The 22,487-nt window shown below is 33.6% G+C and overlaps 1 long non-coding RNA gene across 1 annotated transcript; it reads right to left on the minus strand.

The window, feature by feature from the left end:
• Positions 1-687: 687 nt before the first annotated feature.
• LOC143622154 (uncharacterized) lies at positions 688-2,578 on the minus strand. The gene is made up of 3 exons (XR_013151644.1): positions 1,989-2,578; positions 1,558-1,871; positions 688-883 (listed from the first exon to the last, which is right to left on the minus strand). It is a non-coding gene; the product is annotated as an uncharacterized LOC143622154 (long non-coding RNA).
• Between the last annotated feature and the right edge of the window lie 19,909 nt (positions 2,579-22,487).

Raw genomic sequence — 22,487 nt, forward strand, 5'->3', positions numbered from 1 at the left:
TTTTTATATAACTGTTAAACTTTGATTTCCTTTTTTTGCTTCATACACATGTTCTTAGAGCCGAGGGTCTCTCTGGAAGCCACCTCTTTATTCCTTTGGATAGAGGTACGGTGTGCCTACATCCCACCCTCCCCAGACCCTACCTATAGCGCTGCTGTCGGTGGGATTTTACTGGGTATGATTGATTGATTGATTGATATATTATGTATGTCGACTACGTACGGTGTCTAATCTTACAATGTATTAAATATATATTACAATAATTGTAAAACCTATCTAGAATATGTAATATTGTGTATGAAGTGAAAGAATATGGAAGTTAATATGCTGTTTAAAGCGGTACATGTGTTTCTTAAAAGCGGTTTTCAACAACTTCATAGGGCGTCGCTGCTAATGAGTCCAACTCTTTAGTTAAAAGCGGTTTCAGAATTTTTGGTAAAATAAAAGCGGTTCCATGTTAGAAGCGGTTCTTACCCCACCACCGCTTCAAACTTGATTTTTTTATTAGCTGCCATTTCTAGTATTTAAAACACACCTACTATTTTATTAATCATAAATCCTCATTATATAGAAATATAGATATTGCATCAACATAACAGGTAGACGGGCAAAAAGCTACGCAATATTTTTATTTAGCTGTTATTTTATAAATTGAAAAACAGCTACATTAACAAAATTATTATTATTATTATTATTATTATTATACAAAAACTTGCTCTGTATTAACGAAACTATACAAATTTTTCAAATTCAACAATATCAAAATATATAAATCTAATTTAAAGTATGACATTTACAAACACTTCATCAAAATCAGCGGCATTACGCTCACAATCGTATCGTCAATGTCCATGAGCGTAGCAAATCCCAATTCTTGCCAAATCTGTAAAAACAAATAAATAAAGTTAGAATAACCTTAATCAAACCGCAATCTTATATCTAAGAACCCGACCTCAACGAAATAACCCAAACAACCCAGATGGTAGAAAAACCCGTAAACGAAAACCCGTAATAAAAATATGATCCTTTAGTTCTTTCATTTGAACTCTAAAACCGAACCCGACCCGAACTAACCCAAATCCCACATACCCGGAAATATTTATTCTAAAAACAGAATCCAGACACTTTTTTTTGTGTGTGTGTTCGAAATAAGACAATATGTTTTGGTTATTTGGGCTTGTGTTGGAGCGGGTCGGGTAGTTCAGTTTTTGGGTTTACATATGACTGAATACTTTTTTAATTCATTTATATGCAAACCCAAAAACCGAACAAATGTGATTATGCGCCCTTTAAGTGCTCATTTTAAAGCCAAACCTCCGACTTTGCTTTTGCATGCATAAAATCATTTTTTTTTGAATGACTAAGTCCTTTACTTTGTTTAAATCGATTCTTTTAGGCATAATAAGTCCCTAAATTTGCTACTTTTCGTTTAGTTTGGAGTTTGGACTTTGGTAAAGAACTTGGTTAAGAACTTAGTCGAGCAAACACTGAAAAACAAATGTGATTATTCCCAATTTTGCTAAATTCTTAATAAGCAAAACACATTTAAAAAATTACCCCAGCCAATTCCCAACGTGCATCATTAACTTCTTTATCATAAATGGTATATTCTATAGGCTCCCTTTGTTTATCAAGCTGATACTACTTCTTCAACTCAGCTTTCTCTTCATCAAGCTCTCTTAATCTCTCTTAATCTGTCATCCAAGTATTGCAAAGCTTGAACTATATAATTTCTCTTAAATCCTGATATTATAAAAATTATAAGAAACGATTCACCAAATGAAAGAAATACTTATCTTAGCAATCACTTAGAAGCCAATTTCCTGCATGATTTTCAAGCTTTCGTGACGACGCTATCAAAGTCAATGATGCTATATGCAATACGTGAGTAAGTATCAACAATATATATTTCACCCATCATAATTAACAATAAGTGAATAAGTATCAACAAATGTTTCATGATAAATATAAATCATTCACAAAGATACACACCTTCACCTCATAATGCCTATTTATCATTTCCCTCTCTCCACATCTTGATATTTCTTTCTACTTCATTTGTTGTCTTTTAAGCATGTGTGTGTGCCTGTGTGGTATCAAGTATCAAGTATCAAGTATCAACTATCAACATTGTGAGAGAATAAATGATGACTTACACACCACAAAGAAAAGTTTATGCCCACTAATAGATGATGAAGATTACCGGTATATAATTGTCAGTGTTATAAAAAACAATCTCAACAAAAGCTAACAGAACTGGAATATTGATGGTCTGCTCCTTCCTGAGTGAGGTTCACATAAAACTTATTATTTAATATCGCAAACCAATTGATAAGACCATAAAAAAGATAACCATCAATGCATAGAGAAGAAAGGCATGCCCGTCTTCAACACGCAGGTTATGAAAAAGGTCACTTAAAACGGACTGACTCACACAAGATAAAAGTATTATATTTACAATAATAATAATAGCACAGACTGTCAATCCAACCAATTCTCTTAACAATGCATAAATTAACTATAACTAACCAATCAGTTCACAGAACCATCTATCTAAGTAAACAAATTGACATTCTTTTGTGTTAAGGCGGGCAATTGTAAAATTAGATTTTAGGGTTGAAACATGAAGATCTGAAATGGTTTTTGAGATTTGCAGCGGTCTCCTAAATTGTGAGCACGTAGCAGCGGTTTTTGAGCTACACCGCTTTTAAGTTAACAATTGAACCGCTTTAAATTTCTGGTTTTCTAGTAGTGTTGATTATTATACATAGAATTCAAATCTATCTACCTATATAATACTAGACGGGTGTTCGCGAGATACAGCAGGAAACACATACATTTGTAATCATGTAACAAGTTTATGGGTGTTCGTTGTTTGATTTGAAACCGAAAAATGTTCAAACCGGTCATTGGTTTAATTTCACCAATTATTTTTCTCATTAAATTTTGGCCGGTCGTTTACAATTTTCAAAGGTTCATTTCGATTTTTGACGACAAAAACCGGTTACTAACGGTTTGACCCATGGTTTAATTTAAAAACCATCAAAACCAGACCGCAAACGCCCCTACATAAAATGGGATTTTTTAAATGTAAAAAACTATAACAATATGATTCTCAAATTAAAGAGAAAAACATGTTCGTTTTTATTGTGTAATTTCTTTAAAAAATATTAGCGTATGAAAAAGTTATTAAATATTAAAAATCAAGAGGGAAGTTAAGTTAAGAATGAAAATAAAAATCACATAAGAATGAAAGATCATGGAATCATAATATAACTACTTTTAAAATTTACAAAAGTTAAGGAAAGTGAATGGGTCAGTGTTATAACCATTATTTAATAACCCTATTTGACTTTTTTAGTAGACAAGTTTATCCTTATCCTAGATGTATTAAAGGTTGTACTATGTATTGATTGATTTGTAAATCCCTTAAAACCAAGTGTCTTAATTTGCTCTTCTCCGAGTGGATTTTCCACTAAATTCTCTATTATTATTTTTTTAATTATTTTAATTCCAATTCAAAATCAGTATGACGACGCTATCATATTCCAGATTAATTTTTTATCACGACCCAACTGACAGGTTCTAACCTAACCTAGCAATCTCCATCTGTATTGCATTCAAATCTGGCAGTCAATTGATGTTTTAAGGTATTTGATTTAAGCTTAAATCTGGCTACAGTGGTCAATAGATTAATGACGATATACGAGTTTTTTTTATTCCAATTCGTTGTTTCTCCACCTCTATGTTCCTCTATTTAAGGTTTCCTTCAAGCATCAGAACAATCATCTCTCATCATTTTCATAAGGTATTCGATTTTCAATTACAATTAGTCTATTTTGATTTCATTTCCCCAGTTGCTTCAAGTATGTACATTTTCTATGATAATTATGGTAATGATGATACATGTTGGTGTTTTTTGTTGTTCGTGTGATTTTAGGGTGTTAATCGAATAGAGTAGTTTAATTTGATTGTTAAGGAATTTAGTTTATCTTATTATATATGCCTATGTATTTTAGAGATTAATTTGTTGAGTTGGCTCACATTTTTTTTTAATGGAATTGATAACATTAGCTTGGAACATGTTTACATTAAGAGCATGTTTGGGATTGAGTTTGAAAAATACTTATTAGCTTGTTGGCTTTTTCAAAAATCAAGGATTTGGGGCTTTTGAAAATCTGTTTTTTAACACTTTCATAAAACTAAAACAAAAAAGATTTTTGTGATTGCTAAACATATTTTAACTTATTGCCTTTTTGAAAACACCATTAAGTCAATAAGCATTTTTTATACTCAATCCCAAACATGCCCTAAAGTTTCAGGCACACCAAAGGTATGTTTGGTTGGAAGTAATGGAATGAAGAAGGAATGGAATGGGAGAAGGAATGGAATGAACAAGGGAATGAAATGGATCATTACCATTCTATTGTCTTGTTTGGTTAACCTATGAGAATGAAATAAATAATTACCTTATGTTGTTTGGTATCAAAAAAAATAAATTGTAGGAATAAAATAGAAATAATAAAAATATTCCTATCCCAAAATATATATTGTTTTTTACCAAAAAAAAAAAAAAAAAAAAAAAAAAACCCTGAAATGGAGACAGTGGTGGTAGCTCAAGCGACGAAAATGGTGGCGGTGGCGGTTAGCCGGATGGTTGTGGTGGTGGGGGTGGCGGTAGTAGCGTTGGTAGTGATGGCGATGGTAGGGTGGTGGCCAGGCAGCGACAGTAGTGGTGGCGGTTATGGTTAGGTGGCGGTGGTAGCGCTGGTGGTAAGGTGGTGGTGGCGACGGTGACGGTCAGGTGGTGGTGGTGGCGATGGTGATGGTGACGGTCAGGTGGTGGTGGTGGCAATGGTAGTGGTGGTGATTTGTTAGGTGGTGGTGGTGTTGAGAAAGTAGGGTAAGGGAATAATGGAATGAAAAAAAGAAGGGGGGTGGGAAGGAATGGTTTTGATGGAATGAGATTCCATGTGTAATGGATGATTACATTCCATCGAGTAACCAAACACCACGTTCTTCATTCCCACCTAATGAATCATTCCATTCCCCCTGTCATTCATACATACCAAATGCTACCCAAGTGTTCGATAGATAAAATGCCACAATAAGTAAACTATGAGATTTAAATTTTTTTTTTATTATAATTCTGCAGCTATTTTATATAATTTACTATAAAACGATTATAATAAAGTGGCAGACAAACGGGCAACAAGCTGCACCGCAACCCCCTTTTGAATAGCAAAGCCCATCCTGCTAAAAACGAAGCTTTGGGACCTAGAAGCTGAAGAGGTTCCGTGTACGACGCGCTGAACCCTACTCAAAAATTTCACAGCCTCTGGAGCCAGAAAACCAAATGTATCAAAGACAAATGGTAGAAAGACATGTTGATTATCTAAACAAGCTTTCTCGTGTTTAACAACTTTGCCCGATTTAAATGGAAAATGTGAAATTTATTTGTGTAGATATATATATGTACGAATGAATGTTTGGTAAAGATCATGTCGGATGTGTTCTTTCATGTGACGATTGACTTTTAACGATCTTACTTCGTTTTTAGGTGTTTCAATGATTAGATATGATGTACAAGTTCTTACATCTTGTGTTCTACATTTTAATGTTGGTGCATTGCTTTCCTGTGATCAGAAGTATAAGAGTATATTGCAGATGGTCAGAGTTGTCTTGGGTGCTGATGGATTAAGAGGTGAATGCTCTACTTTTAACTTGTTAGTGATGTAAAATATAAGCATACACTTATAAGTCAACCGATGGTCTATATTATAATGTCATGATGCTCAGTTTGAAGTACATCTGGAATGTGGTCTCCGGATCTTTTGCAACATACTTTGCTGTCATATAATCTATTGAAGGTCATTGGGTCCACTTCATTGATGGTGCTCTAGGCAAGTGACTAACTTATTGATTCTTGCCCTACTCGCATTTGCTAATTTTGATTATACATGTTTCCTTCCGGTATGCTATTTTTTTAGTAACTTGCAAAGCTAGGAGACATAATGGAAATGGTAATTAGTGGTCGTTATGTTACCTTCATGATGGTTGTTCGATTTATTAGTGGTCATATGTACTAACTTTTATAGGAAAAACCCTCAATACTTGAAAAGAATAAGAAACTCAATTTCAACTAAACTATGTAGTTTAGTTGGTCAAAATGGTGATCTGGCAAATTATGTGCTATTATCAACCACTGGTAGCAATAATGGAGAACCAAAACAGGCATGATTCCTTTATTACAATAAATTTGTTTTAAAAGGCGAGTCTTACTACTTACGTAATTGCTATGATAGTGTTTTAAAAACAACAATATGTGTTATCAGAAAAGTCAACAACCGATTAACAAATGTCATATATTTTTTATTTCCAATTCGACGATCGTTTTAACAAATTTAAAGTTCAACATTCACTCATTCATTATACATCCTTATGTAATTACACCTCAAAAGCTTTTTAAAGCATGTTTTCAGGGCCGACCGTGTTAGTAGGTGAAGCTAGAGCTTTAGGCCCCAAAAACCTAAGGCCTCTGTTAAATATTTTAGGTATTTATATGTACACAAAATTGCATATTAATTTTAATTAATTGGTTAATATAACAGTTTTGTATGTTGGCACAATGGGTAATTCCATATCCTTACACCTTCCTTATTTATTACACGCAGGTTCGATTCGCTCACCAAAGATACATTTTTATTTTTTAGTTTTTCATGATAACTTTTTAATTTATTTGTTTCTTACTTTATTCCAGTTGTTTTTACTATTGTTTCTAGGCATATATTATCTTGAACTTTTATTTGTATAAATCCCATTCATTTTTAAAAATAAAATATTTAAACTTTATAATTAATGTACAAAACATAATTCATGTACAGAACAAGTTGCTCGTTAAAATTAAAAATAAAATGAAGTATACAATATATTCCTTCGACTTGTATTATGCATAAATAAAACTTCATTTTGGAACTGAAAATAGCATACTTTTATATATGAAACACGATAATTGTTTGGTAAACTTTTTAAAAAATTATAAGTTCTATAATTTGATCTCCCGATCTAACTCTTGATAACGGATTAAGGGGCCCCAAATTTTCCTTTGCTTTAGGCTCCTAAAATGGTTGGGCCGGCCCTGTCAGTTTTCCCTACAATACAATGGCCCGGTCCATTTTAGAAAAACAAATATATTTGAAGAAATTAGGTAAGTGTATTAATAGCTTACAGAATTAATAAACTGAAGTTATTTTATTGTTAAAAACCGATGTTGAACCATTGAAAATTAAAACTGAATCAAACTAACCCGTCGCAATAACAACAAAATAATGACAAATCAAAATACTATACGTATGAAAGAAAGTTTAAATCTTTTAACTAATGTAACTATAAATTATAATCAAATATAAAGGTAATGACTTTTAAATTGCGGTTTATTTTAAAGTTATTCTTTTAAAAATATTTTTTTTTTGGGATAAGGTGATTTTAATATAACACGTTTAACATAATTGAGTTTAATTCAAATTTCTGTGTATCTTACTCTTATTTTTTCTCTCTGGAAGTTAACTTACCTTTTTTTTATAGAATAGATAATCATGCGCAAGCAAAAAAAAAATAACAGATCTAGCACAATTGCATTTACACATTATGCTTGTAATTTTTTGATAATAAACACATGCCTAATTACCCAATCTGTTTTCGTTTCAGGAAATTTAAATCAATATTAAAATATTATTTTATCTTTTTCTTATTATTATATTGTTTATAATAACTATTAAAATAAACTTTGATATATATGCATTTAAAACCCTAAACTAAAACTTTAACCCATTGTTGTATCCACATTTAAAGTTTATGACCATTTTTGCAAACTCTTATTTTTATTATAATATATAACCCATTTGACCAAACCCAAACGCATAATCAGGATCCAAACCCGTAACTTGTATACCCGTTTATGTTATCTTGCACCCTAATCTTCGTTTAAAAATCAAATTAGATTCGTGCATATCGTTTATCCCTTATTCACCGTTTATATCCCTCAATTAATTGCGGAAAACGTATCTCAATATGTTTATGATTCCTAAATTTCTAAACTGTCATAGTTGTAATCGAGTTGCTTATATAAACTTGATAATAATCTAATTAATCTCTACTGCACCATTCTTTTAACCCTGCGACCACAACCCTAAGTGCAATTGAATTTTCATCAGCTTTAAGATCGTGTTCTTAATCCTTCGTGAACGGCACTGTTCGAGCTTAATTAACCATTGTATCATCGTCGTTTGAGGTAATTAAATACATACTCTTGCTCGTCATTAATTGTTGTACAAAAGCCCTAACACTAATTACTCGAACATAAAACAATTTAACAGTTTTGATTTCTAGGGTTCATAGTATTTTGGGTCTGCGTATTTATTGTGTCTGTATCACAGTTTAATCAAATGACCATCTAGCTCAGTTGGTTTGTGTGCTGGTTGTGGACCGCTTGGTGGTTGGGGGCGCGGGTTCGAAAACCCCCCCAAGAGCCCGTTTTTATATCATATTTTTGTTAAAAGGGTTTAAACTATTATATCTACCTATACAGAAAATAATTCTGGACACATGTCATTATGCGGTTAATTCTCAATATCAAATTCCCGCCAAAATCACTTCTCTCCTATTGATGGAAAAGAAAAAAAAATCTTGATTCTAAATATAGTATTGATTAATTATAAATTCAACATACTGTATTAATTGGTCAATCTCCATTCCATTGATTGAATTATTAATATCATGTATTATATTCTAAACATAATATAATATTGTATACCGATGATAGAACCAACTCATTCTTGATTTAAAATTCAAATATATTTGATGATATAAAACGATTATATTTGTAATACATTTATTTACATAATATAAAGATAGTTAATTATCTTTTTTTTATTTGTATTAAATTGTTCATTGTAATTTATACATTAATTTATACCGTGTAATACACGGGTTTCTAAAGCTAGTATATTATATATTTAATTATTGCATTTTCTAAATCCATTCATACATACATGTGTTGTATATAAATATAGGGGAAGGTTCATATACATTTTAATCTTAACATGAGAACGTATGATATAATACAAATTTATTAAAAAATGAGAACGTAAGAAACAATACCAACTCAATGATTTATAATAACATAGAAAAGAACCTAAAAATTGCAACAAAAGAATCAAAATTAAGAACAAAATAACAACAAATACCAACAAGTACTTATAACAGCAAAAGAAAAATCTAATAATAACAACAAAATATAAATCAGCAAATACTTATAACGTCTCATAATCAAAAATTAGCAAATACGAACAAAAAATAACAACAAACACCTATAAAAATAAATCTAATAATAACAGCAAACTGGTTCTCACCGTTTTCATGTTAAGAGTAAAATGTATTTGATCCTGTTTCTATATATATATATATATATGTGTGTGTGTGTATGTTTGTGTGTGTGAATATGCATTAAGTATAAAAATTTATTTTTAATAACGTTTCAAGCTAAGTTATATATCTAATGTAATTTTGTTGAATAACATATAGTTTAAATATTTTATAAAAGATCTTATTTTATATAAATATTATCAATTATTATTTATATTTTATTATTTGCAAAACTAATATAAAAGGCATCTTTATTACTAATACAAAAACATGTATTTTCCGTTCAAATAATAATTTAAAGAAATCTCTTTATCTGGCGTATCAGAATTTTAAGTATTTATTTAAGTATTTATTTATAATTATAAGGTTATATAACTAAAATATATTTTTATTAATTAACATCGTAAAAAATAATTATTTGTATAAATATGTATTTTTATACATTGAGTTAGTATCATTTAAGAACTATAAAAAAGTTAAGAACTCCTAGGAACTATAAACAACCAAACATTTTTATAATTTTTTTCATATACTAACATTATTTAAGAGTAGTTTTATCATAATTTATATAAAAAATTTTGATTACATATATTAATCACAAGTTTGCATATGTGTAAATTTATGTACTACCAAATTTACATAGGTGTAAAATCAAAACATAGATATGTATAAAAACAAATTTTCAAAATTGTAATCGTAAATATATATATATATATATATATATATATATATATATATATATATATATATATATATATATGATAATGATAAAACTACACTCAAATAACATCAACATACTAATTTTTTTATAAAAAACGTTAGGTTTCAAGGGTTCCTTCAAGTTCTTAAATAATTTAACAGTTCTGTAATGATACTCATCCTTTATACATTATTATTTATTCTTAATTTTTAATTAAAGATAATAATTCTAATAATAATTCTAAATAAGTAATAAATGTGATCTAATTATTATTGCAAATAACCATTATTATCTCGATTCTCTATTAGTCTATTCTTTAATTTGTCGTATTCTTCGTTTTTACACTTGTTAGGATTTGTCGTTGCTACAAGCGTGACGTCTATTATACCATCATTCTTATTGCTTACTTTTACTCTCGCTTATTTACTAAGGTGAGTATCTCACTCCCCTCTTTTACTTATTTTTAACTGTTTTGGGGACATATGCGTTCTATTTATTTTATTATTGTATATTACTCAAACTTGCAACTCTTAGTCTTGTGTGTTAACAGTTTATATCTAACGTGTTATATGCTTATATGCTTTACTTGAATATATGTCGGAGATGCCCAACATAATCTCAGTCTAATATGATCATACGTCCGTCGTGTTAGCCATCTTTTGTTTCTTCTTACATCGAGATTACCGACATCATTATACACTTGCTCATTGGTTAAATTGTTTATCTCACTTGACAGAGTTTTTCTTTTATTTATTATTATATAATCATGAAAAACTGGTGTTTTACTCACTCAACCTCGTGTTGACAAATCTATTGTACTTTTAACGCATATGAAGGTTATCGTGTGATGTGATGTTCAAACTTGATTAGAAGAAAACTTAGGATTTGCAAGATAGAGAGAATAAACAAGATTTTAATCTTTGATATAATTGTGTTGTTTGAATTATTTGAATAATGGATTTTGTATTAAATATTTTGTTTTTATTTGAATTTAACTCAATAGATATTAAAATTTCCAATATTGCATGATAGTACCTTGAGAGTTTTGAGCAATCAGCTCACGCCCTAGCATTTCCGCCGTAGGTTGGGGTGTGACAGATTGTATTAGAGCTGAATGTTTAAGATATGCCGTTAGAGATTGCCTTAGTAACATGCTTAGTAGCTCTATACGTGCTTATCTTCTTACCTTACGTGTTCTATTTAAATTGTTTACTGCTTTTCTTAGCTAATAATTATTTTATTATATTATTGTCATGCACACACACTGCTCCGAGGCTATGCCTCAAAAATTCAAATTTTTATTTAAATTTAAAAATCAAAATTAGATTGCTTTTATTTTGGGAAATTCCTTAAGAATTCCCACCTGTTGTTTGCGCTCGTTCACCTTAGGGCTAGGTTATGTGGCACGTCCGTGTAGTAACTGGAAAGAGGAGAGAAACTGTGAGTTGGGCCTTGGCAAAACGGTTACAAGAACCAAAGGTAAGATGCTATTCCTTACCTGGGGGATAACCTGACCACAGTACTCGACCTTATAGACCTAAGCGAGACCCTAAATGCCATATGGCCGACACTCTAGGCTGTCAACCGTAACCACATTAGTGGTTTCATTCCTTATATAATTTTTAAACCGAATTCACGGTGATTCGTGACTTAAATTTGGTAACTTTCCGATTATGGTATTATGTTATTTTAAATGGTTAGTCGGGAATCCCGACTATCCATTTCTCAACTTGTTTTCTTATTTTTGTTGGAATAATCAACGTAGTGATTCACAAGATGCTCCAACTACCCAAATTTTATTTCGTTAGTTCGTTATTTAGTTTGGTCAGTTAAAACGCCATGTAACGCTCATTGGGCCGACAAATTACATTGTGTTGTTAATACGTTAATTAGTTGGGACAGTTAAAATGTCATGTAACGCTCATGGGCTGTCAAACTCAGTTGTGATTCTTTAATTTTTGCCATGGAAAGCTAATCGGTGGCCAACGTCCACAGATGCATTTCCTTAATTTTTGTGAAGCTAACTTAACAAAAACTTAATACTTTTTAACTAACCCGTCTCCTCATTCTAGTTATCTCACGTTAATCTCATTAGTTGGGTCAACTCATGAATTTTTACACATATGATCCCTAAACTCATAAATCTTTACTATTATTTTTCCCGTATAATATCGTCACTCCGAAACCACCGTCGTCACCAACGTTCATCTGGTTCACGCGATCGCCGCTTGGCTGCTAAGATCACAAAAGAATTCGCTGCTGCAATGCCCATGATTGTCACTCAGATCCAAAGCCTCATGGATCCGCCACTTCGGCCTCACCGAACAATTTTGATTTCCGCAACTTTTTTAGCACCAAACCCACATCCTTCCGTGGTAAGGAAAATGCCACCGCCTTGCTTCAATGGTTCGAGGAAATGGAAAATATCTTCATCCACTGTGAATGTCCGGATTCCAAACTGACCAAGTTCGCCTCTAGCCAATTGGAGAGTCGAGATGTCACCTGGTGGAATGCCCTAAGGAATGACCAAGGGCCTGACTTGGTCGTATCCATGCCTTGGGAGGAACTGAAGGAGGCGATGAAGAAGGATTTCTGCCCTTATCACGAACTGCAAAGGTTGGAAGTCGAGTTTTGGGAACTCAAGCAAGATAGTGGAGATAACTCTACCTACTCCAACCGTTTTCGTGAACTTAGCCAAATCGTACAAACACCTTGTAACCCCCGAGCACCGCAGCATTCAGAAATACATTCACGGTTTACCAAACGTTTTCGGTGATGTTGCGGTGAGTCGTGACCCCTTAACCATCGGTGAGGCTATGGACCTAGCTTCTTCCCTCACCGACAATCACGTTAGGGATGGAACCTTGTCTCACAAGGATTCCAAGCCTAATCCCAACAAGAACAAAACCGACTTCATTCGCTGATGCTAAAGCCGAACCCAAACTTTCTTCCAACAACAACAATCACCACAACAACAAGCGTAAAGCCTATGTCGTTAACCAACCCAATAATCAACCTCCTCCTAACCAAAACCAAAATACCCCGAACAAGAAGGCCTACGCCGGACCTCGTTCTCTTTGTGCCAAGTGTAACTTTCATCACTCTGCTCAAACTCCTTGCCAACCATGCACCCAATGCAATCGTTATGGCCACCTTGCTAACACTTTCTGTGACCCGCCTAATGCACAAACCGCCCTACATGCTCAACCCGGTGTTCCTAATACCCGTGCTTGCTATCATTGTAAAGACCTAAATCATCTCCGTAATGCGTGCCCTCAACTTATCCATGCTCATAAAGCCCAAACTGTGATTGCACCCTACTACTTGACCCATGCTCACCAAGTTCAAACCCAACCACCTTATGTCCTTCAAGATCCACCCATTAATCAAGGTCAACCTTACTTAACCCAACTCTATCAAGCTCCGCAGCCGCAAGATCAAGTGTACCAAGCCTACTATACTCAATCCCCTGCTATGCAAGTTCAACCCATTCATGCTATCAGAATTCAATCTGCCTCAACTGCTCCAACTTCTATGAATGCAACTCCTCATGGTGCTGCAAGTCACGTCATTTAACCTACTCAACGATCGTGAAGACTTTTTCCGTTCCCTTCATCTATCTAAATTTATTTTGTCTTTTTCTTAATTACGTATTGTAACGCCTTTTTTATGGTATTGAATCATTTCATATTGAACTATTTGTCTTTCGCATAACGTACCTTATGAATAAAGTTTCTTTTGTTTAATTACATTGTTCATTAAAGACTACTTCCATCTTAGTTCTTTGCCCTCATTCATCCCAACTCCTTTTATTACCCTCAACTATTAATGAGTTATCTATGTTACAACTTTAAATACTTATATTTTTACGTTTAAAAGTCATTTTAAAATTTCTGTGTTATTAAAATCTATTGCAACTTTTAAAAATGTCTTATACATTGGTAATTAAATTTCTTAAAAACTTTTGTTTCCTCAAAATCATGTTTTACTCAAATGTTTTGTAGCCCACACAATGGGACGAGTTATGTGGACCATTCGGCGATTTAAGTACTTACGGGTCGACACGTAATTACCAAAGTCCTCGTATGGAAATCATAATCCGAATAATTGTGTGTCATAATATAGAACCGTAGGTTGTTGAGATAACGGTACGAATGTAGAGATAATAAGGATATGGTGAATACGCTGTTGGTACATCCTATATATAAGTGCCCTTATCAGATTTTCATTTGTAGCGTTGCTTCGACTACTCAAGGTTCCATGAATATGATTTAATTTAAATGTTATTTCTGAAATGTTCAACTATTTTAATTATATGATTTACTGTTTAGTTTTCTCTAATTTCGGGACGAAAATCCCTAAAGTAGGGGAGACTGTAACAACTTAGATTTTTCGATATAAGCACATGCCTAATTACCCGACCTGTTTTCGTTTCGGGAAATTTAAATCAATATTAAAATATTATTTTATTTTTTTCTTATTATTATATTGTTTATAATAACTATTAAAATAAACTTTGATATATATGCATTTATAACCCTAAACTATAACTTTAACCCATTGTTGTATCCACATTTAAATTTTATGGACCATTTTTTGCAAACTCTGATTTTGTTACAATAATCAGGATCCAAAACCATAACTTTTATACCCGTTTATACTATCTTGCACCCTAATATTCGTTTAAAAATAAAATTAGATTTGTGCATATCATTTATCCCTTATTCACTGTCTATATCCCTCAATTAATTGTGGAAAACATATCTCAATATGTTTATAATTCCTAAATTTTCTAAGCCGTCATAGTTGTAATCGGGTTGTTCATATAAACTTGATAATAAGCTAATTAATCTCTACTGCTGTAACATCCCAAAATTTCTAACAATGATATTTCATATATTATTTAATTCTGATGCAAGAGTTTACTTGAGTTAGTAGACGAAATAATAAAATAATAAAGATGGAAGGTTAAGTAGGCTTTAAAAATGGAATTAAATATGGACTAAAACGGAAAGATGGGCCTAAGGTCCATGGGCTTAAGAGAGTATAAATACCCATTAAACCCAAATCCTTTATGTTTCCATCCATCTCTACACCATAGCCTACACCTTCAAAAACACACACTTCTCAAATTCTCGTTTTTGAGAAAATAGCCCACAAAGACACGACGATTCTCAGAGATCTAACCGTCGGATCGGTCTCAAATTTTAACCGAGTTTTCATGTCATATAAATGAAAATTTCCACCGATTAGATCTTCCATAATAAGTCGGGAACTCCGATTTTTATCAGCAAAACCGTTAAGGCAAAAATAGAGTTTTTCCGGAAACTGTTTTAGTGTTTCGGCAACTGTAGTGGCAGTCTTAGGCGGCGAAAATAGGCGGAGCTGGTAGATATCGGTGAGACGGTTCCGTGGCCGCTTGAATCACTCAATTCCGAGTTCGGTTGATATGGTTTTGGTCTATTCGAGTGATTTCGATCATAAACCTCAAAGGTACATTTTTGTTAAAAATGTTTACTTTTCGTGTATGGATTTGCATGAAAATTGGTAGGATGGTAGAACAGACCATGATTATTGATAAAGTAACGAACTTGATATAAACAGGTTAGTTGGTTCGTTCCGGGTAAAATGAGTAGTGCTCGGTTCATGAAAATGACGGGTAAACGAAGTCGGTTTTGCATTAAACTTGGTAGAAATCGTTTATCTCAGCTGACACAACATGTTAGAACCCGACACTGTAGCCTTGTGATGCCGAATGATCCGTTTGAATCTAGATCTAGCTTTATTCGGGTATTTAATCAAACAAAAACGAGCTTAAGGTCCACCTTAGCTCAGATCTGGACACCCCGAAGCTACCTAGGTCATAAACGATCAAACACCGACCAACCATGGTGGTTAACGGCGGCTGACAGCGCCGGAATCAAAGAAAATCCTTAATAACGCGAAATGGAAAGCTGAACAGGACGTTACGGCGTATAAGCATATACGACGTATAAGTTGAGGCGAATATGTATGTAGTGCATATGTATATGGCGTATATGTATATGTAATCCGTGTATGTACGCAACGTATATGTATGTGGGTGTATATGTGTGTATGCCCATATATGTATATATAAAACATATATGTATGAATGTATATGTATGTGGGCGTATATGTGTGTATGCCCGTATATGTATGGACGCATATGTATGTGGGCATATATGTGCCCGTATATGTATATATAAAACGTATATGTATGGACGTATATGTAAGACTTACACGCTAGACGACTTATACGCTGGATGACTTACACGCCAATAAGGACTTATACGTTAAAATGATTTTCCAAATAAACATCGTATACGTACGTAGACGATAGATATGGACTCATATGATATATGAACTAAAGATAAGTAATTAATTAATAAGGATAGGTAACGTTTAAAATGGGAAATGACTGAGAAATATAATATAAGTAGGAGTAGTTAAGTAATGTTTGTTAATTGATTCACAGTTAGTCGTGCACGGCTCAAGAAGGGCATTACCGTAAACTCATAAAGGAGTCGCTTACTTGTGAGTTTCTAGCCCCATTTCCTTGTTATGTTTTCGGGATTGTGTGCATACTCGATGTGATAGTTAATACACTTACCTTAAGTGGTAAGTGTATGCCACATAGGATTTATGTGATGTTATTTGAGGTTATTAATGAATGTTTGTCGGTACGTGAACGATCTTAGGATATTGCGCGTATTTCCAGGAAAGGTAATCGTTAGAAGATGTGATTGTTTTATAAAGGATGTATGAATGATATAGTAGGGTATGTATGAAATTGTATAAATGATAGTATGAAGAAATATATGAAGATATGAAGGTATGAGGAGGGACCAGATCCTTATAATATCTGAGAGGATAGGGACCAGACCCTTATAATATCTGAGAGGATAGGGACCAAACCCTTATAATACCTGAGAGGATAGGGACCAGACCCTTATAATATCTGAGAGGTTATAGGGCGAAAGGCTCTTTAAAACGTATAAGTATGAAAAGTAAGATTAAATATATAAAACTATGAACGAAAGAAAGAAAGAAGGAAGGTATATACTTATGTATGTACAAAAGAAAGATAAGCAGCAAGTTAAGTATATAAGATGTATCTTCGGATGCGTATGTATAAGTATGTGAATGTATTGTATGTTACCTGCTTTAACTAAAAGTCACTCAGCGTAGCTGACTTTTAGTATGCATGCAAGTAAATATGTTTAATGAGCTAGCATGAGGATGACACATGGCATGGATTGAACGACTGGCATATGAAGATGGAAGAAATGATGTTTTATGTTATGTTTTAAAGACAAGATTGGAATGTTTTGTAATGATGGGTTGAAGTTTTATATTCCGCGAAAGTTTTTAATTAACTCTGGTTTGTATAATTGTGTTTATGAGTAAATCCGACATGAAATGTAGGGCATCGGGAACGGGGCCTTACAACTGCACCATTCTTTTAACCTTGCGACCACAACCCTAAGTGAAATTGAATTTTCATCAGCTTTAAGATCGTGTTCTTAGTCCTTCGTGGTCGGCACTATTCGTGCTTAATTAACCATCGTATCATCGTCGTTTGAGGTAATTAAATACATGCTCTTGCTCGTAGTTAGTTGCCGTACAAAATCCTTAACACTAATTACTCGAACATGAAACAATTTAACTGTTTTGATTACTAAGGTTCATAGTAAATTTGGGTATGCGTATTTATTGTGTTTGTATCACAGTTTAATCAAATGACCATCTAGCTCAGTTGGTTTGTGCAGTTGTTGTGGATTGCTTGGTGGTTGGGGGCACGGGTTTGAACCGCCCCCCCCCCCCAGCCCATTTTTATATCATTTTTTATTAAAAGGGTTTAAATTATTATATATATTATATATTTAATTATGTAAATACTATTAATATTAAATATAATAATAAATCAATGTTCTTTCAAACCCGACTTTTATACTAGGCATTTTCTAAATCCATCCATACATACATGTGTATATATTTATATATATATATATATATGTGTGTGTGTGTGTGTGTGTGTTTGTGTGTGTGAATGTGTATTAAGTATAAAAATTTATTTTTAATAAGGTTTCAAGCTAAGTTATATATCTAATGTAATTTTGTTAAATAACGTACAGTTTAAATATTTTAAAAAAGATCTTATTATATATAAATATTATCAATTATTATTTATCTTTCATTATTTGTTAAAACTAATATAAAAAGGCATCTTTATTACTAATTAAAACACATGTATTTTTCCGTTCAAATAATCATTTAAAGCAATCTCTTTATCTGGCATATCAAAATTTAAGTATTTATTTATAATTATAAGGTTATATAGCTAAAAAATATTTTTATTAATTAACATTATTAAAAACAATTATTTGTATAAATATGTATTTTTATACATTATTATTTATTCTTAATTTTTAATTAACGATAATAATTCTAAATAAGTAATAAATGTGATCTAATTATTATTGCAAATAACCGTTATTATCTCGATTCTCGATTAGTCTATTCTTTGATTTGTCGTAGTCTTCGTTTTTACACTTGTTAGGATTTGCTGTTGCTACAAGCGTGACATTTATTATACCATCATTCTTATCGCTTACTTTTACTCTCGCTTATTTACTAAGGTGAGTATCTCACTCCCCTCTTTTACTTATTTTTAACCGTTTTGGTATGCGTTCTATTTATTTTATTACTATATATTAGTCAAACTTGCAACTGTTAGTATTGTGTGTTTAATAGTTTATGCCTAATGTGTTGTAAAACACACTTATTTTCCACACCATTTATTATTGTTTTAGTCTTTTTTATATCTAATATTTATTGTTTCTTAACTTGTTTTTAGTATGATATTGCATAATTATATTTTCTCATAGGTTGCGGGTTTTAAAGTGAAAAAGAACCGGTCAAGACTTAAAGCGGCTTTAGGATTAATTTTTGAAGAACCAAGTTAATGCCCGACCCAAGCTCACTTGTGTGAAGCCTCACATATGTTATATATTATTATAACACAAAATTAAAAAAACCCTATGCACCTATTTTCCGATCGGTAGCCTAGTACAAAAGAAGAAAAAACCCCAAAAAGCATTATTTTGTATTTGTGTGTGAAAGTGGTCGGCCAAGAGAGAAACAAGAAAAAATAATATAATTCTTTGTGGCTGGTAAAAATTGAGGGGAAGCAGCTCAACACAAGAAAAAAAAATATAATCTTAACCCCTACCATTGATTACGATCGGCAGAAGCACCCAAGGAAAAATATAGTTTTAAGGTTTTTGAGAGCTTGGGAAGAAGAAGTCAGCCAAGGAGAAGTCGGGACAGCCGCTCGGGATGAGAGAAACAAGAAAAAAATAATATAATTCTTTGTGGCTGGTCAAAATTGAGGGGAAGCAGCTCAAAACAAGAGAAAAAATATAATCTTAACCCCTACCATTGATTACGATCGGCAGTAGCACCCAAGGAAAAAAAAGAGTTTTAGGTTTTCGAGAGCTTGGGAAGGAGAAGTTGGGACAGCCGCTCGGGATCATTTTCCATCATATATCTCAACCTCATACGAAAGTATAACATTCACATACTTTGTTTACTTGTTCATTGTTCATAACTATCTTGATTTTGATCTTGAAAGTGAATTGTTTTGCAATTGAATTTTTTATGATCGTAATTGATTGTTGGGTGATTTTGATTATGTTTTTGGTGATTAATATGATGTTTATATGAGTTATAGCTGTTGTCCAAAAATCATGCTTGGCTAATTTACTTAGTTCTACCTAGGTGTGATGATTATTGTTCGGTTTTGATGAGTTGAATGGATTGTATGGTTAATATGAATTGAATTGCTATTGAAAGTTTGGTTTAATGAAGAATTAGGTTGTGTTTAGTGGCTGCTGTATTATTGATATTATCTCATAATCTCATACTTCGATTAATTGAATTGGTTTTGATTGATAATTGTATGTTCAAGTCTTTACTTTGTGTTTAGAGTTTGTTTGCGGTAGGTACAACCGTAGGGTTTTGTTGAGATTGTTAATTGATATAATTCAGCGGGTAAACACCTTCTTAGAGACCGAGAGGTGATAAGAAGTAAAGTAGTCTCATAGTCTTTGCTTGTTAGGATTAGGATTGCGCGAGAGCGGATTCGGTTCTTTTCGGGTTTGGGTTCGTGAGCGCTTAGTTGGCCTAGTTTGTGTTAAGCTAAATAGTTCCTCTATTCTTGATTCATTTCCATTAGGGTCGAGTGTCGGTGAGTCCGAGAGGAGAGCGGCATTAGAACACCTTAGCATTCGTTTCCCGGTTTGTTTTAATATTCAATTAAGGGTAGTTAGGGTTTGTTAGTGAGACCGAGAGGTGATCTAGCTTTCTTGAGCGAACCTTAGTTGTGTCAACTTTAGATACCGGTGTCGTGAGGTCAATCAATCCATTAACTTGTTAGATCGTCAATTTGATTCTTACCTAGGTAGACGTTTTCTCCATTGTAAGTCAAAGTCACTTAAGTCTCCACTTTAGGAAAGTTTTGTCTGTCAGTTTCGTTAGTCCAGTTAATTAATTTAGTTAAATTAATTTAAGTCAAGTAGTTTAATTATTAAAAATCAATTAAAAAATATTATTCTTAGGAAGGTTTTGTCTAGGGTTTAGTGATCATAGGCGTTTTCACTTGTCCTTGTGTTCGATACTCGGACTTCTTAGGTCTATGCTACTTGCGATCGGTACACTTGCTGGTTGTGTGTGGTGTTATTAGGAGTATCTGTTTTAAATTTAAAGCTTAGTTGTGAGTCCCGTAAAAAGAAGTATTCATTAAACACACATCAAGTTTTTGGCGTCGTTGCCGGGGACACAGTTTGAGGCGTATTGAGAACGACTCGAGTTAGGACCTACCTTGTTTGCTACTTGTTTTTCTTTTTCTTTGTTTGTTAGTTAAAATAGTTTAGTTAATTTTAGTTTCTTTTGTTTAATAGTTGTATGCGACGTACTCGATCTCAAGGACCGCCTGAATCTGAGGTATTTTCCGAACCAGAGAGAGTTTCGTGAGAGATGTAGTACCATACCGACTTCCAGTTCTTCTTCGTCCGTTGGTAATACATCCTCTTCTCCCACTTTTTTTCTAAATCCATCATTAGGGATAGGATTATGGCCGACACACCACAGAGGAAAGTTGCAGACCGGACCCGTCCGGTCGATGCGGGCGCGAGATCCAGCATCACTCCACCAGCCATTGAAGTTAACACGAACTGGCAGATTACATTGAACATACTGAACACCATCTCACATTCTTCTCAATATCACGGGTTGCCCCGCATTCTCATGTCACTCGCATTACACGTATTTGCGACACTTTTCATCTTTCCGACGTAAACGAAGACGCCATCAAACTCCGCGTTTTTCTGTTCTCACTCTTTGATCATGCGAGCTTGTAGCTTGAGTCCCTCCCACATGGCTTCATAGCTACTTGGGCCTCCATGCAGACCCAGTTTCTTAAAAAATACGATCCTCCGGCTAAGGTTGCTCGTTTGCGTAATTAGATTCATTCTTTTCTGATGGAGGACACCGAGAGCTTCTACGAGGCGTGGAAGTGATTCAAGAATCTACTTGCTTTTTGTCCGAACCACGGCCTGCAATACTAGGCAATTGTTGAGAAGTTTTATAACGGGGTGACGTACGCGACACAGAGTATGCTAGCCACGGCTGCGGGAGGAAACTTGTTGACGACGAAGGATACGAATGAGTGCATTTCTTTGTTTAATGGGTTAGCCATGAGTGGATATCAGCGACCACCCGCCAAGAGTACCAAGACCGTCGACTCCCTATCACGTGGCATGCATTCGGTCGACACGAGCACCGCACTCGTGGCACAGGTTGAGGCGTTAGCGAAGATTTTGAAGGACTTGCAGGTGAAGAGCAAGTTGTGCGAGATTTGTGGAGGAGGGCATGATACTGTTCAGTGCCCCATAAGTTTCCAGGATGAGGTGGTAGACTTTGTTAGTAATCCGAACCAAAATCAAAATTCTTTCAATTCTTATAATTTGGGGTGGAGAGGCAATCACAATTCTAACTGGAGGACCGAGTCCGGCTTCCAGCAACGTCAGAGTCTATTCCAGGATTCTGGTGAGGGAGCAAGTAGCGGGGAGAAGAAGTCCACTTTAGAGGAGACGATGGCATAGCAGACACAGATGTTGTCACATCTCATGACTCAAGAGGATTCCCGTCACAAAGAGACCCAAGAGAAATTTTGGGAGCACGAGTCATTCATGAGAAATCAGCGAGCGTCAATTCGAAATCTCGAGCGGTAGATGGGAGAAATAGCAAGTCGTCTGAATGAGAGGTCACCAGGAACACTTCC

This window comes from Bidens hawaiensis, unplaced genomic scaffold, assembly GCF_021521415.1.
Source record: "Bidens hawaiensis isolate Kalapana, Puna unplaced genomic scaffold, B.hawaiensis_p1.1 tig00003058_1, whole genome shotgun sequence".
Taxonomy (NCBI): domain Eukaryota; kingdom Viridiplantae; phylum Streptophyta; class Magnoliopsida; order Asterales; family Asteraceae; genus Bidens; species Bidens hawaiensis.